Here is a 13,382-nt window from a genome sequence, read left to right as displayed (position 1 = left end):
AATTAAGAGATGTGATAAGGCAAAATGTAATTATTTGTCATTGACTGATAGAGATATTAAGTGCTATGACTTCAGAGGACAAAGAGATCATTCTAGCATGGAATTATTCCAAAGGATTCCTAAGTCAGAGATCTAAGAAGGTAAAGGGAACAGATGAGCTCCATTCTAGGTGAAGATAAAGGTGTAATCAAAGGTAACAGACATTAAATCACCAAGCCAGTTCTGAGGACAGTAAGCACAAGACTTAAGCATTTCATGAAGAGAAGAAAACAAGACTTAGAAGGCAGGCTGGGGTCAGACTGACATGAAGTGAGACAGTGAAGTGGACAGAGATCTTGGAGTCCTAGGAACTGTGACCATATCCACTTGGGGAGCAAGCCCTAATCATTCTATCTCTGTTGTCTCTGTTCTAACTCTGTTGTCTCTATCCACTTATCTCCCAAATTACCGCAACAATCTCCTGAAAGTTTCTGCCTTCATTCTCATCCACTTCTATTCCAAGTCTCTACAATGCAGCCAGTCTTATTTCTAGACTGCAAATCTGGAAGGTATCATGCTCTAAAACTCTTTTATTTCTTACTCTCTTAGGTGACATGGCTTACAAGGCTACTTGTAATCAACCTCTCATGGCTCATCCCCATTTGTGCCCTGAACTCCAAACGTACTGTTACCTGCAGTTCCTGTAATCCAGCACGACTTTGTCCTCCAAGTCTTTGCTGTCCCCACTCATCCTTCAGTTCCTAGCTCAGGAATCATCTCCATCAAGGTTTCCCTGACTTCTCCCATTTCCCAAGTGAGGCATTCAGAGAGTCCTGTGCTTACCTTTGGAGTAGCACTTACATCCTGCTCCCTAACCGTCTGTAGAATCATCTGTCTTCGTTGTCTTTGAGCACCCTGAGGGCAGGGACTGCAGCTGTTATCTGGGTACATACTGCACCAAATAACAATGCCTAAGGCATGACAGATATTCAATAAATGCCTGTGTAAGGAGCAAATGCTTAAACATTTCCTTCTCCAGCATGCCTACTCTGACTATCCCCACCTCCTTCTGGAAGTACTCACCTAATCCATGCAGACACCATAGACCAGGTGCATTTCTAAAACTGTTTTATAATATTAAATGTGTAGTTTACATGCCTAACTGAATTGTGAGGAATTATTTAACTTCTTATTTTGTATTCTCTCCCATCGTGGTACCCATGAAGGAGCCCACATGCTTACTCTTCTTTCTAATGGAACACCATGCCCTGAGATTTCCCAGTGTGCTGAGAGTTGCATAGGCCTGGAATGATAAAGAAAGTCTAATACAATATGTCAAGTCAGGTCAGCCAGCAGGTGAAAAAACTCAAAAAACCAACCAGATGTTGGTTTCTGTTACAGAGGAATCACTGACAAATTGTGAACCAAAACTTAGACACAGTTTTAAAAGTATTCTCTTACTTATAATGCCCTATAATGGCATTTAAATTTTTTAATTTATTTTTTAGGTGCACAGTTCAGTGGTTTTTAGTGTAATCTCAAAAGTGTGCAACCATTATCACTATCTACTTCCAGAACATTTCATCACCCCAAAAAGAAACCCCATGTCACTCTCCATTCTCCCCTATCGCATCCCCTAGCAACCACTGGTCTATTAGCCTAGTCTAGACATTTCATAGAAATTGAATCATATAATGTGTGTGTCTGGCTTCTTTCACCTACACAATGTCCTCAGGGGATCCATGCTGTAGCATGCACCAGTGCTTCATTCTTTTTGTGACCAAATAATACTGTATTGTATAGTGCATTTACATTTTTAAAATATTATTTTAGGGAAATAAAATAGGGATGATGATACTCCTTAATCTTAAAAATCACCATAAGAAGCCAAAATATTATTATCAGGGGTGTATTCTTTACCACGGTTTTCTAATTTAATTATTGTGAGGTCAATGGAGTCTTCACTTCCTCAAATGAGGAAACTGAGGCTCACAGACATTACATAATTTGCCAAATGTCATTGTAGCTAGTAAGCAACAAAACCAGAACTGATGTGTATTTTACTCCCTTTAGTGCTCTTCTCAGCACCATCCATTTCTAGAACTACTTCATGGTCCCAAACAGCCTCCTCAGCACTAAAGGGAGTAAAATCATCAGTCCTGTCATTTTTGCCATAGATGTAAGACAGAAAGCAGCATCTCTCTGTCAATCTGAAGACAAAGGATAGAGGGAAATGTTTCAACCCCTCACTCATCCATTTGCTCTCTCAACAAAGAGTTGTTGAAAAACCCCTATGTACTATGCCCTGCACAAGGATCTGAGGATATAACATGAGCACTGGGGACACGGTGCCTTTACTCATGAATTTGTGATTGCGTGTGTGTGTGTGTGTGTGTGTGTGTGTGCTATGGCATGTTAAGATGGAAGAGACTTGAGAACATTTAAATAATAGGAGGAATGGAGTTAAAGGATGAAGGTAAGGACAGGGAAAAGGATTAGCTACTAGCCAAAAGTCAGAAGAGGGGAGTGAATGGGCACCAGACCCCAATACGCAGGGGTGGAAGAGACAGCTGATTGTATGCCATTGTCTTTCCTCTCCTTCAACAGTAATTTTTAGCTGTGCACAAGAATGCTCACAATAGTGACTACAATTGCCAGCTTCGTTTGCAGCAAGATATGATCATGTGAGTAAGTTTGGCCAACAGGATATAAGCAAAAGTATTGTGTGGCAGCTTCTATCCTGGAGACTACTGTAAGGTCTTTGCCCCATTTTCTTAATTCCTTCTCCTATCTGCAGCCTGGAATATGGATGCTGCCAACACGGTTGGTGAGGACAAAGAGACAGAGTTTTGCTCTTATCACCCAGGCTGGAGTGCAATGGTGCAATCTCAGCTCACTGCAACCTCCACCTCCCAGGTTCAAGCGATTCTCCTACCTCAGCCTCCCAAGTAGCTGGGATTACAGGCACGCGCCACCACGCCCGGCTAATTTTTGCATTTTTAGTAGAGATGGGGTTTCACCATGTTGGCCATGCTGGTCTCGAACTCCTGACCTCAGGTGATCTGCCCACCTCGGCCTCCCAAAGTGCTGGGATTACAGGTGTGAGCCACCACACCTGGCCCAAAATCTGTAAACTTTTTATTACCTGCTCCAAAACTCACCCTAGCTAGCACATCAGCTGTAAAGAAAGCAGCCCTCATAGCATGGGGACAGAGGGAGCAGAGCAGGGACACAATGAAGCCTGGAAATGTGTAATTCTTTGAGCCTGTTCAAGGTGAGCTTCTAATACAAATGAGACAATGAAAAACACTAGTATTGGTGAGAGGACAGGAAGCCTAGTGGATAAGTGCACAAGGTTTAGAATCACATACCAGGGTCCTAATTCTGGTTTTTCAGTCAGGAGTTATGTCAACTTAGACATATGTCTAAATCTCTGAGCCTTAGCTCTTTTATCTATAAAAATGGGAATAATCCTAGCTCCAATCTCTTAGTGCTGATAACATCATAAAGTCTTTGCCAGGGATAAAATGACTGTGTGGCTGCTGCAGTGACTATTACTGAAAGACACTTCTTGTCATGAAAGTTATGTTAACGTAACCCAGCTGTGTTGTAATCCACACATCTGACACAGGGTCAGAAATAATGTCCAATATATCTTTGTCCTATAGACTATCACAATCAAGCTCTAATTTGGGACCTCTCCATGGCACATTCCATGCTCTTAGGAAAGTTAATGACTTGACTACAAGTTCCTTGAGAGCAAAAACAAGATCATTCTTCTCTGCAGCCTCAAGACATAGCTAGTTCAGTGCTCTGAATCTAACAGGTATATATTTGCTCAGTAACATTTACTGAGACACTACTATGTGTCAGGCACTGTATTAGGCACTATGGTTCTAGTAAGGAACAAAAAAGACAAGGTTCTTTAATATAGAAACAGATATAATTTTTAAATATTGATTTAACGAATCAGAACCAGAAAATGTCACAGTCAGGAGTGACATAGTAATTGATTAATTCATTCAACCTGCTCATACTACATATGGGAACACAAACCAACAGAAATGAAGTATCAAGCTCAATTTAAAGGTAAGAATTAAATTAGCATTCCCAAATTATGTTTTCTGGAACCTTGTACTTCTGTGCAATGATAGTAACTGTTCTATGTACATATCCTTCTAAAAAGAGAGAGAAGGAAAATGAGGGTCCATAGTGAAAAAATTGGATAAACACTGGTTAAACATAGTTAAATAATATTTTTAACAGCAAGAGCTCTTAAGCCTTTCATAGTTAATAAACGCAGTGAGTCTCCAACTCCCAAAAAATCATCAGACCAAGGCACTTCTTTTTTAGTGGAATACACATTTGGAAAAGTCTGGATCAGATGTTCCCTATGCTCTCTTTCATTTCTCAAATTCTATAGATTTATCTGACAGCATCAATCTCAGAAGACCTTTCTTCCTGGGTAGATGACTTAATATACCAGATTCTCTAGAAAAGGCATTCATTCACATATATTCACATTCCCCATACACATACACACACACACACACACACACACACACACACACACCCTATAAAATTGGATAAACACAAGCATGGGATAAAATCTAAGATTTCAATATAATAAGATTAGACTAAAACGGTGTTCATAAAAGTAGGGGAGAATGAGCCATTTTTGCAATTTTACCTTCAAGCAGATATTCTAGAAGGTAATGCCCAGAAAAAGTTATACTTACCTACTATACTCAATAACCCAAACACCTGGGAATAATCCTTGCAATTCTGATAAAACAGGTAGGCACAAAGAAAATAACCCAAAGAGGGAGAGAAAATATGGTCACCTAGGGAACAGTGGAGGCCCCTTTCCTCAACCCCCTTCCAAATGATCCTCTGCCTTTATTTGCCTCGGCCTTCTTGTTTTTTCCCCTTCAACCCACTTGATCTTCCTGTTCTCATCCCACATCTTTCTGCAAGTCTTCTCTAGAAGCTGGCCACAGGGTCTTCCCAGAACAAAGCCCACAGTTCAGGAAACCCTGCCTCATCTCCAGTGCGAGGACGGTGACAGAGAAGAGGCAGAGCAGAGTGAGATGAGACAAGTTCAAACAGCTTACTAAAACCTGGGAACCCAAGCAGATATCTGTTCACAAAAGCAGACAACGTCAACTGTATCCAATTCACATTTAGTATGTATACATGTTTTTATAAATGTACATAGCTCTACATATGTCAAATATCAGTATTAAATTTTTTCAGTATGAGAATCCTGTTAAAGGTAATAGCTCCTGGATCCCACTGCTATAGATATTTTTGGACTAATAAAGAAAGAAATAATCATATTGAAAGCAGATATTGTACGGTAGGCCCCCTGTAAAATTTCCCAAATACCCTCCCCTGTCTTCACTCCCTTGAATCCCAGATTTACACATCTACACATTGGGAACCTCTGCCATATAATAAATTTGCACCCACCTCACCCAATCCCATAAAACAGATTTTCAGAAGAAAAATCAAGTGGAAAAGTGATTTTTCCATGTAATCTCCCTTACTCCTATATTTAGTCATGCAATTAAGCACTAAGTCGTTTTTGATGTGTGTTTACGTGTACCTATTTCACATGATCCCTACAAACAACCTAAATGAGGAAAAGAGGTCAGGTTCCAGCATTCTCATTCTCAGAGGCCAGAGGGAGCTCCCCCACTTCTCAGTCTCCGAATGTCGGTGGCCCAAGGACTCAGGCCTCAATCTTCACCTTTTCTCTCTCTACTGAAGTGATCTCACCCTGTTGCATGATTTAAACGCCACATATATGCTAACAATGTCCAAATTTCTATCTCAGAACTCCGATCTCAAATATCCAACTACTTTTGGAGGCCAAGGTGAGTGGATCACTTGAAGTCAGGAGTTCAAGACCAGCCTGACCAACACGGTGAAACCCCATCTCTACTAAAAATACAAAATTAGCTGGGCGTGGTGGCACATGCCTGTAATCCCAGCTACTTGGGAGGCTGAGGCAGGAGAATCGTTTGAACCTGGGAGGCAGGAGCTGCAGTGAGCCAAGACTGTACCATTGCTCTCCAGCCTGGGCAACAAAAGCAAAACTCCATCTCAAAAAAGAAAAAAAAAAAAATCCCAACTACCTCTTCAGCATCTCTACTTGGAAGTTAACAGGCATCTAAACCATCATCTATATAAAAAGCAACCTGGAATTCCCACACCATCAACACACACCTCCTCCCTCCTCCCCAGCATTCACTCTCTCGGTAAATGCCAGTATTCACCATGTTGTAGGAGCAAAACCCCCAGCAGTCAGTCTTGACACGTCTTTCTCTCACATCCCACATCTAAACCATCACCAATTCTATCAGCTTTAGCTTCAAAATATGTCCCATATCCCACGATTTCTCGCCACCTACACTGCTACTACCCCATTCTCAGTTACTATCACTGTCTTAACGTAAGCATCAAGAAGGCAGGGCTGTGACAGTTTTATTCTCTGTTGTATCTGCAGTGTTTGACAGATAAATCTCAATAAGTGGTGAGTGAATACATAAATATTGACACAGAGAGGTGATGACTCATAGAGTAAGTAAATGGCAAAAGCCAGATCTTGAACCCAGATCTCTAGAAATCTAGGGAAGGACTGTTTCTGCTATTCCACACTACCTCTTAAGCCTTTAAAGGAAAAACGGAGGAGGGTATACTACTACCTTTCACGCCAGTGCTTGTTTTTCTTTTTCCTTTTACCATTATCTACCCACTAAATGCACATACTCAAAACTCCTTGTCCAGCAGACTTCTCTTAACAGTGAGGAGAAGCACAAAAAAAAAAAAAAAAAAAAAAAGGAATATTTATGGATCCAAAGTACAGTAAACTTTCCAGTAACGCCTTTATAACTGGGTTTGTTTTGGTAAAACTGTATTTGTAAAAAGAGAAAAGATGATAGGGAGGGGAACAATTCAGATGCTTCCATACCCTAATTCCAGTTCTGAAATGAAAATAACAGTACATGGGGTTGGAAGTGGGGGTGTTTCTAAGACATGGAGATGTATGCGTACATTCTATCTAAATATACTTACATATTCCTCCTGGCATCCTTTAGGGAGGAATAGCTATTAGAAAATGAAAAGGCTGGGTTCTCAAAGGTTTTGATTCTGAAAGAGAGAATAACATTGTTCTAGCACAATAAACTTCTGGGCTTTTCTCAGACCTACAGCAAAGTAGAATTTAGAAAAAGTGCTGGACCCGTTAAAGGCTCTGCCATAATAAATCCTTTCACCTCCCTAAGCCCCAGGTTCAATAAGACATACAAATAAGATATGTTTGGACACATAGCGGGGAACATCACACACTAGGGCCAATTGGAGGGTGAAGGGTGGGACGAGGGAGAGGATCAGGAAAAATAACTAATGGGTGCTAGGCTTAATACCTGGGTGATGAAATAATCTGTACAACAAACATGCATGACGCAAGTTTACCTATATAACAAACCTGCACATGTACCCCTGAACTTAAAGTTAAAAAAAACAAGATGTGTTATGAGTGCACCCTCAGCCCTCGCATGCCAGGATCTTCCTAATTTTATAGGTGGAGCCCCTGAAGGACACAGAAGTTACCTCTAAGTGTAATAAAACATACATACTACTGAAATGCACATGTCTCTTTACTATCAAGTAATAAGGACTACTAAAAAGCAAAGTAGACCCAGCTCACACCAAAACTGTATTTATTGATTGAAATACAATTATGACTCTTACTCTGTTATTCTCATTAGCCTAAATCCTTTTAAATCATATTTTTCCAATATGGAACTTGAGACATGCTCAAAAGTGTATAGAGCACTGTACCATCTGTCCAAAAATGAAACTGGTAAAGAAAAAAAGGTGACAAAGTAGACTACTGACCTCCTTAACAGACAGAACATTTCAGACACTTTAGGAATACCCATTTATCTCTAAGTAGTATTGGTAATATAAAGAGAAGTCAAGTCAGTACTGCTCAGGTTAGAACTTTAATGCACTAATCACAGTAATTCTTACCAAATTCTTAAACATTAAACCTCTATTAAGCCATATATAAGGCTTATCAGGCTAGTTTTTCCGGTCCTTACTCTCATGGCAGTGACCCTCTCAAAATGATGCATCTATTCAGCTCTATCCTTATTCATCTCAACATGATGTGGGGCTCTCTACGGAGCTACCATTTCCAAGTGTGCCATTTCTTTTTACATATTCTACTGTGCAGCTTTCAACATGTTCAGGCTAGTCTTCCTTCTCATTTGTTCCGATTAGTAAAAGTTTTACTACGTAGATTGAAAAATATATATATATTAATTATGTTTTACTTAGACAATCTTTAGAATATACTGTGTGTATGTTCATGGCAAACATACACACACACACCCCTTGTTAAAATAAAGATTCAGTGTACACTGTATTTATGAATATAACCTCTATGCATAGGAGGAACTGTATAATTAGAGGCAGTCTTTCTCCAGCCCAGAAAGCAAGCAAATACTAAATTCCCAGGCCAGGTCCTAGGTCTCACAAAGCTCTATCATCAAAAAGCCCAGACCCAAGAAAACACTACTGGCAATGTAACAGACACAGATAAGTGGTTGCTGAGTGAGTGAGTGAATGAATGAATGAACGAACGAGCTAATTACAAAAAGACAAAAGAACTGAGATTCTACTGCTACTGCTATCTAGCATTATGCTAGCTATCCGCCACATTTTTATTTCTCCTTCCTACCAAACTATCTGGATGCAATGTAAGGCATTCCAATCAAATGTGATGTTTTCTTTTGTCTCCAAATTACTGCTTGGTATTTAATGGTGTATCTCTTTTCCTAGTTTTCGGGAAGCTTGTTAGCAGCGGTTCTGCTCACAAGAGCTGCTGACAGGGAAGCTGGCACATGCACCCCATCTGGGCCGTGGTGAAAGAGGGGCTCAGAGGCAAGCACAGCTGAAAGCAAGTGGGGGCGAAATAGTGTTTAGTAGAGGGGAGAGGATGATGTGGAAAGGAAACTAGCTTGTGATCAAAGGTTTTAGGATGGAGGGGAGAAGAGGACAAGGAAAAAAGGATAGCTGGGAAAAATGACAAAGAAACAGAAAGAGATGGAGGGAGAGCCAGTGTCACAAGAATTATTCAGAGAAAAGAAAATAGATCTCCTAGGCCAAGCACAGTGGCTCCCACTTGTAATCCCAGCACTTTGGAAGGATGAGGCAAGACGATCTCCTGAGGCCAGGAGTTCAAGACCAGCCTAGGCAACATAGTGAAACCCCATCTCTCCAAAAAAAAAAATCAGGCAGGTGAGGCTGGGCGTGGTGGCTCACGCCTGCAATCCCAGCACTTTGGGAGGCCGAGGCGGGCGGATCACGAGGTCAGGAGATCGAGACCATCTTGGCTAACACAGTGAAACCCCGTCTCTACTAAAAATACAAAAAATTAGCCGGGCGCGGTGGCAGGCGCCTGTAATCCCAGCTACATGGGAGGCTGAGGCAGGAGAATGGCATGAACTCGGGAGGCGGAGCTTGTAGTGAGCCGAGATAGCGCCACTGCAGTCTGGCCCGGGAGAAAGAGCAAGGCTCCGTCTCTAAAAAAAAAAAAAAAAAAAAAAATTAGCCAGGTGTGGTGGCACACGCCTGTAGTCCCAGCTACTTGGGAGACTGAAGTGGGAGGATCACCTCAGCCTGGGAGGTCGAGGCTGCAATGAGCTGTGACAGCACCTCTGCACTCCAGCCTGGGCAACAGTGAGACCATTACACAAAACAATAAGACAGGGTCTCAAAAAAATAAGACAGGAGCTTGCTCTTATTCCCACCTGCATACACTGTTATCAATCATTTGTCCAAGAGCTTTAATAGGCAACATATGGAGCTAATTTGCTCTCTTTAGCCCTGTTCTGGTGGGAGGTAACCTCCTCAGTGGGATGGTAGACCACAGTATATTCTTTATTGACTCTCAGGCAGTACAGGTCTCTGTACCACAAAAGCTTGTGCCTTCTAAATTTCGAACAATTTCATGAAAATAATGTTGAAACTATGATACCATCTTTATATTCGTTATTTATTTAATCTTTAACTTAACTCGCAAGATTCCAAGGCAGTTTATAAGAACACATTGAATAAAACAGAAATATATATTTTTAAAATCCAGGACTAAGGAGATTGTAATACGGGACAAAAAGTCAAGGCTACTGGAAAGTTATTTGTAGGCTACTGCTTTCCACATAGACATTAAGGATGGGCCACGAATTTGGCTTTGAGTTTCCTAGGAGTCAAAAAAAAAGGGGAGAAACATGATCAAATGCATTGCTCTCATTGTCAAAAAAGGGAAAAGAAAATGTTATTTGAGGAATGCAAAGTTCTTCTGATGGTTCTTAAATTTCTCCGGGGGGAGGGGGAGCATTTGAAATTTCATCTAGAGCTTTTGTGGTCTTCCCAATTACTTTGGAGAGTTAACACTGTACTTAGAAATATCAACATATGGCCAGGCATGGTGGCTCACGCCTGGAATCCCAGCACTTTGGGAGGCTAAGGCGGGCTGATCACTTGAGGTCAGGAGTTCGTGACCAGCCTGGCCAACATGGTGAAACCTTGTCTCTACTAAAAATACAAAAATTAGCCAGGCATGGTGGCGAGGGCCTGTAGTCCCAGCTACTGAGATTACAGTAGGAGACTGAGGCAGGAGAATAGTTTGAATCTGGGAGGCAGAGGTTGCAGTGAGTCGAGATTGCGCCACTGCACTCCAGCCTGGATGACAAAGCAAGACTGTGTCTCAAAAAAAAAAAACAAAAACAAAAAAATCAACATAGGGCATTTAGATTCCAAAAAACCAAGTCAGAACATCAGCAAACAAACTGTACTCTTCATTTTTAGTGTTCTTCCACAAAGCCATTTCCAGCTGGGCTTCCTCTGTCCTCTGCCTGCACTTCAAATTTACTTAAGACGCACCAACCGAAATGGGCAATTAGAGTGTTTAAAATGCTAATACCATGATAAACAAGAAAATTATTCAGGAGTGAAAAAACAAAAACAATTATTATCTACTGACCAATGTAGTTGGAGAGATGAAATTTACATAAAATCGAAGAAAACTACCAGAAAGCATCTAAGAAATGCTTGATTATTTGGGATTTGGGGCCACAGGAATGAAGCCAGAAAACCTTCCTACTTCAAAAGATTAATAGTAAACAATGGATGGGTATTATGAATACAGGGTGACCATATAATTTATCAGCCAAACTAGGATACCTGAGAGTTAAAGAGTGTGCTATCAATAATTATACCCAACAACAGGTGTAAACTGGTGCTGCCCCAGGCAAACAGAGACATATGGTCACTCTCTGTGTTCATCACAGCTTTACATTCTTATCACATACATGTCCTCATTACACCCCCAACAATATCATGCCGGATAGAGGCCAATAACACTGTCTCCGTTTTACAGGTAAGAAAATACATGCCAAAAAGATGAGTGAAGTAACTAACTCAGGTTTTGCAAAGAGAAGTATCTGAGCTGAGACTCCACGCAGGTCTACTCACTCCTAACCTAATGCCCTTCCATTAAATCATCTAAGTAATGACCTGGACCCAGTCAAGTATCAATGATATGCACCTAGCTAAGTTCTTTCTCTTTTCCAGTAACAGCAATAAAAGTTGAAAACATCTTCAAATGTCAGGAGAAAATATCTACCTTTCAGTTTTTTTTTTTTTTTTTTTTTGAGACGGAGTCTCGCTCTGTCGCCCAGGCTGGAGTGCAGTGGCGCAATCTCGGCTCACTGCAAGCTCCGCCTCCCGGGTTCACGCCATTCTCCTGCCTCAGCCTCTCCGAGTAGCTGGGACTACAGGCGCCCGCCACCACGCCCGGCTAATTTTTTTGTATTTTTAGTAGAGACGGGGTTTCACCATGGTCTCGATCTCCTGACCTCATGATCCGCCCGCCTCGGCCTCCCAAAGCACTGGGATTACAAGCGTGAGCCACCGCGCCCGGCCTAATTTTCTGTTATTTCATTTCAAATGACCTAAATATAGGCAAGGATCCTAGATAACAACAACATAGATTCATGACGGGCTTAAATTCAAAACTCTTATAAAATTTAATTCCATTAATTCAGGCTCTCCAATAATCTTTCTCTGTTTTCTGACCCCTATGTCATCATCCGCCTTACATTAAATAGCAAATGATTATGAAATGCTTTACAGCATTATTAGGTAATAAATGATCACTCCATCGAGTAATTCTCAAACCCAGCTGTATATCAGAATTACCTGGGAGCTTTTTAAAAATATATGAATTCCAATCTTTACCCTACATCAATCAGGGTCTCCGAGGCTGGAACCCAGAGTAGACAATTTTTTTAACTCTCCAGGTGATTCTGAGGCCCATCTGTTCAAATGTCAATCCAAATCTGACCCACCCAAGATTTCCAAGGTAGACACAGCAAGCCCCTGACTCACCAGCAACCACAGTTATGTCATTCTACTCTCTCCTTTGCAACCCACACATGATTTCTTCTTACTGATTTTTCTTTTTCCATCCTCTACAGTGCAGTAGCATCCTGCATTGACAGGCAGTTAAGGGCATATACATTGCAATCAGAAAGCTGTGGGACAGATCCTAGTCACTCCTTTCAAGACCATAACCAACATCTTCTGAACTAGTCTATGTCAAAAGATAGTAATGGTCACGATCATAACACCAATAATAAAAGCTGATATTTGCTAAGCACTTACTATGCCACTAACAATGCTAATCACTTTACATGAATGATCTCAATTGCCACATTAACCCTGTAAAGCAGGACTATTCTCATCCCCATTTTACATTCCGGGAGAACTTTGCCAAGGTCATACTGCTGGGAAGTAGCAGAGCAACAAGGAAAGGTCCATTTCTGAAAGGTAAACCACTCCTTGTAAAAGTACTTCTAAAAGGAATCAGCAGTCCTTCTGGAAAATGAAACATTTAGGCTTTGAAGATGCATCAAAGGTAACTTTTCCAGTGTGTGATTTGGGGCTTTGCTGATTGGCTGGCTGGAAATAAATTGGATTCAATGTTTCAAATGCAACCTCACACCCCAAATATTTATTACTCTCTAGCTGTTCCACTGGATAAGGTAAAATGAGCTTCCACTTAGATCTGTTTAATTGGTAGGGTGGCCATATACGTATAAAAATTATATATGAGTTTTTTTGAGACAGGTCTCACTCTGTCACCTAAGCTGGAGTGCAGTGGCACAATCTTGGCTCACTGCAATCTTGGCCTCCCAGGCTCAATGCTGAATCCTCCCACCTCAACGTCCAGAATAGCCGAGACTACAGGCATGCACACCATCACGCCTGGCTAATTTTTGTATTTTTTTCTAGAGACAGGGTCTCTTGCCTTATTGCCCAGGCTGGGG

General features: G+C 41.2%; 1 protein-coding gene across 12 annotated transcripts in view; it reads right to left on the bottom strand.

Moving 5' to 3' along the window:
• The window catches only part of JAK1 (Janus kinase 1), a 246,230-nt gene that overhangs the window by 68,674 nt on the left and 164,174 nt on the right, over window positions 1-13,382 (bottom strand). The window contains exon 3 of one of the 12 annotated variants that reach the window (XM_063613289.1): window positions 7,060-7,134. The exons of the other annotated variants lie outside the window; for them this stretch is intronic. The gene's annotated coding sequence lies outside the window, so the exon portion shown is untranslated. The remainder of the gene's footprint in view (window positions 1-7,059; window positions 7,135-13,382) is intronic. 12 annotated transcript variants of the gene reach the window in all.

This window comes from Symphalangus syndactylus, chromosome 19 (assembly GCF_028878055.3).
Source record: "Symphalangus syndactylus isolate Jambi chromosome 19, NHGRI_mSymSyn1-v2.1_pri, whole genome shotgun sequence".
NCBI lineage: Eukaryota > Metazoa > Chordata > Mammalia > Primates > Hylobatidae > Symphalangus > Symphalangus syndactylus.
The sequence above is the reverse complement of the archived record's forward strand: the minus strand, read 5'-3'. Positions and strand labels throughout refer to the sequence as shown.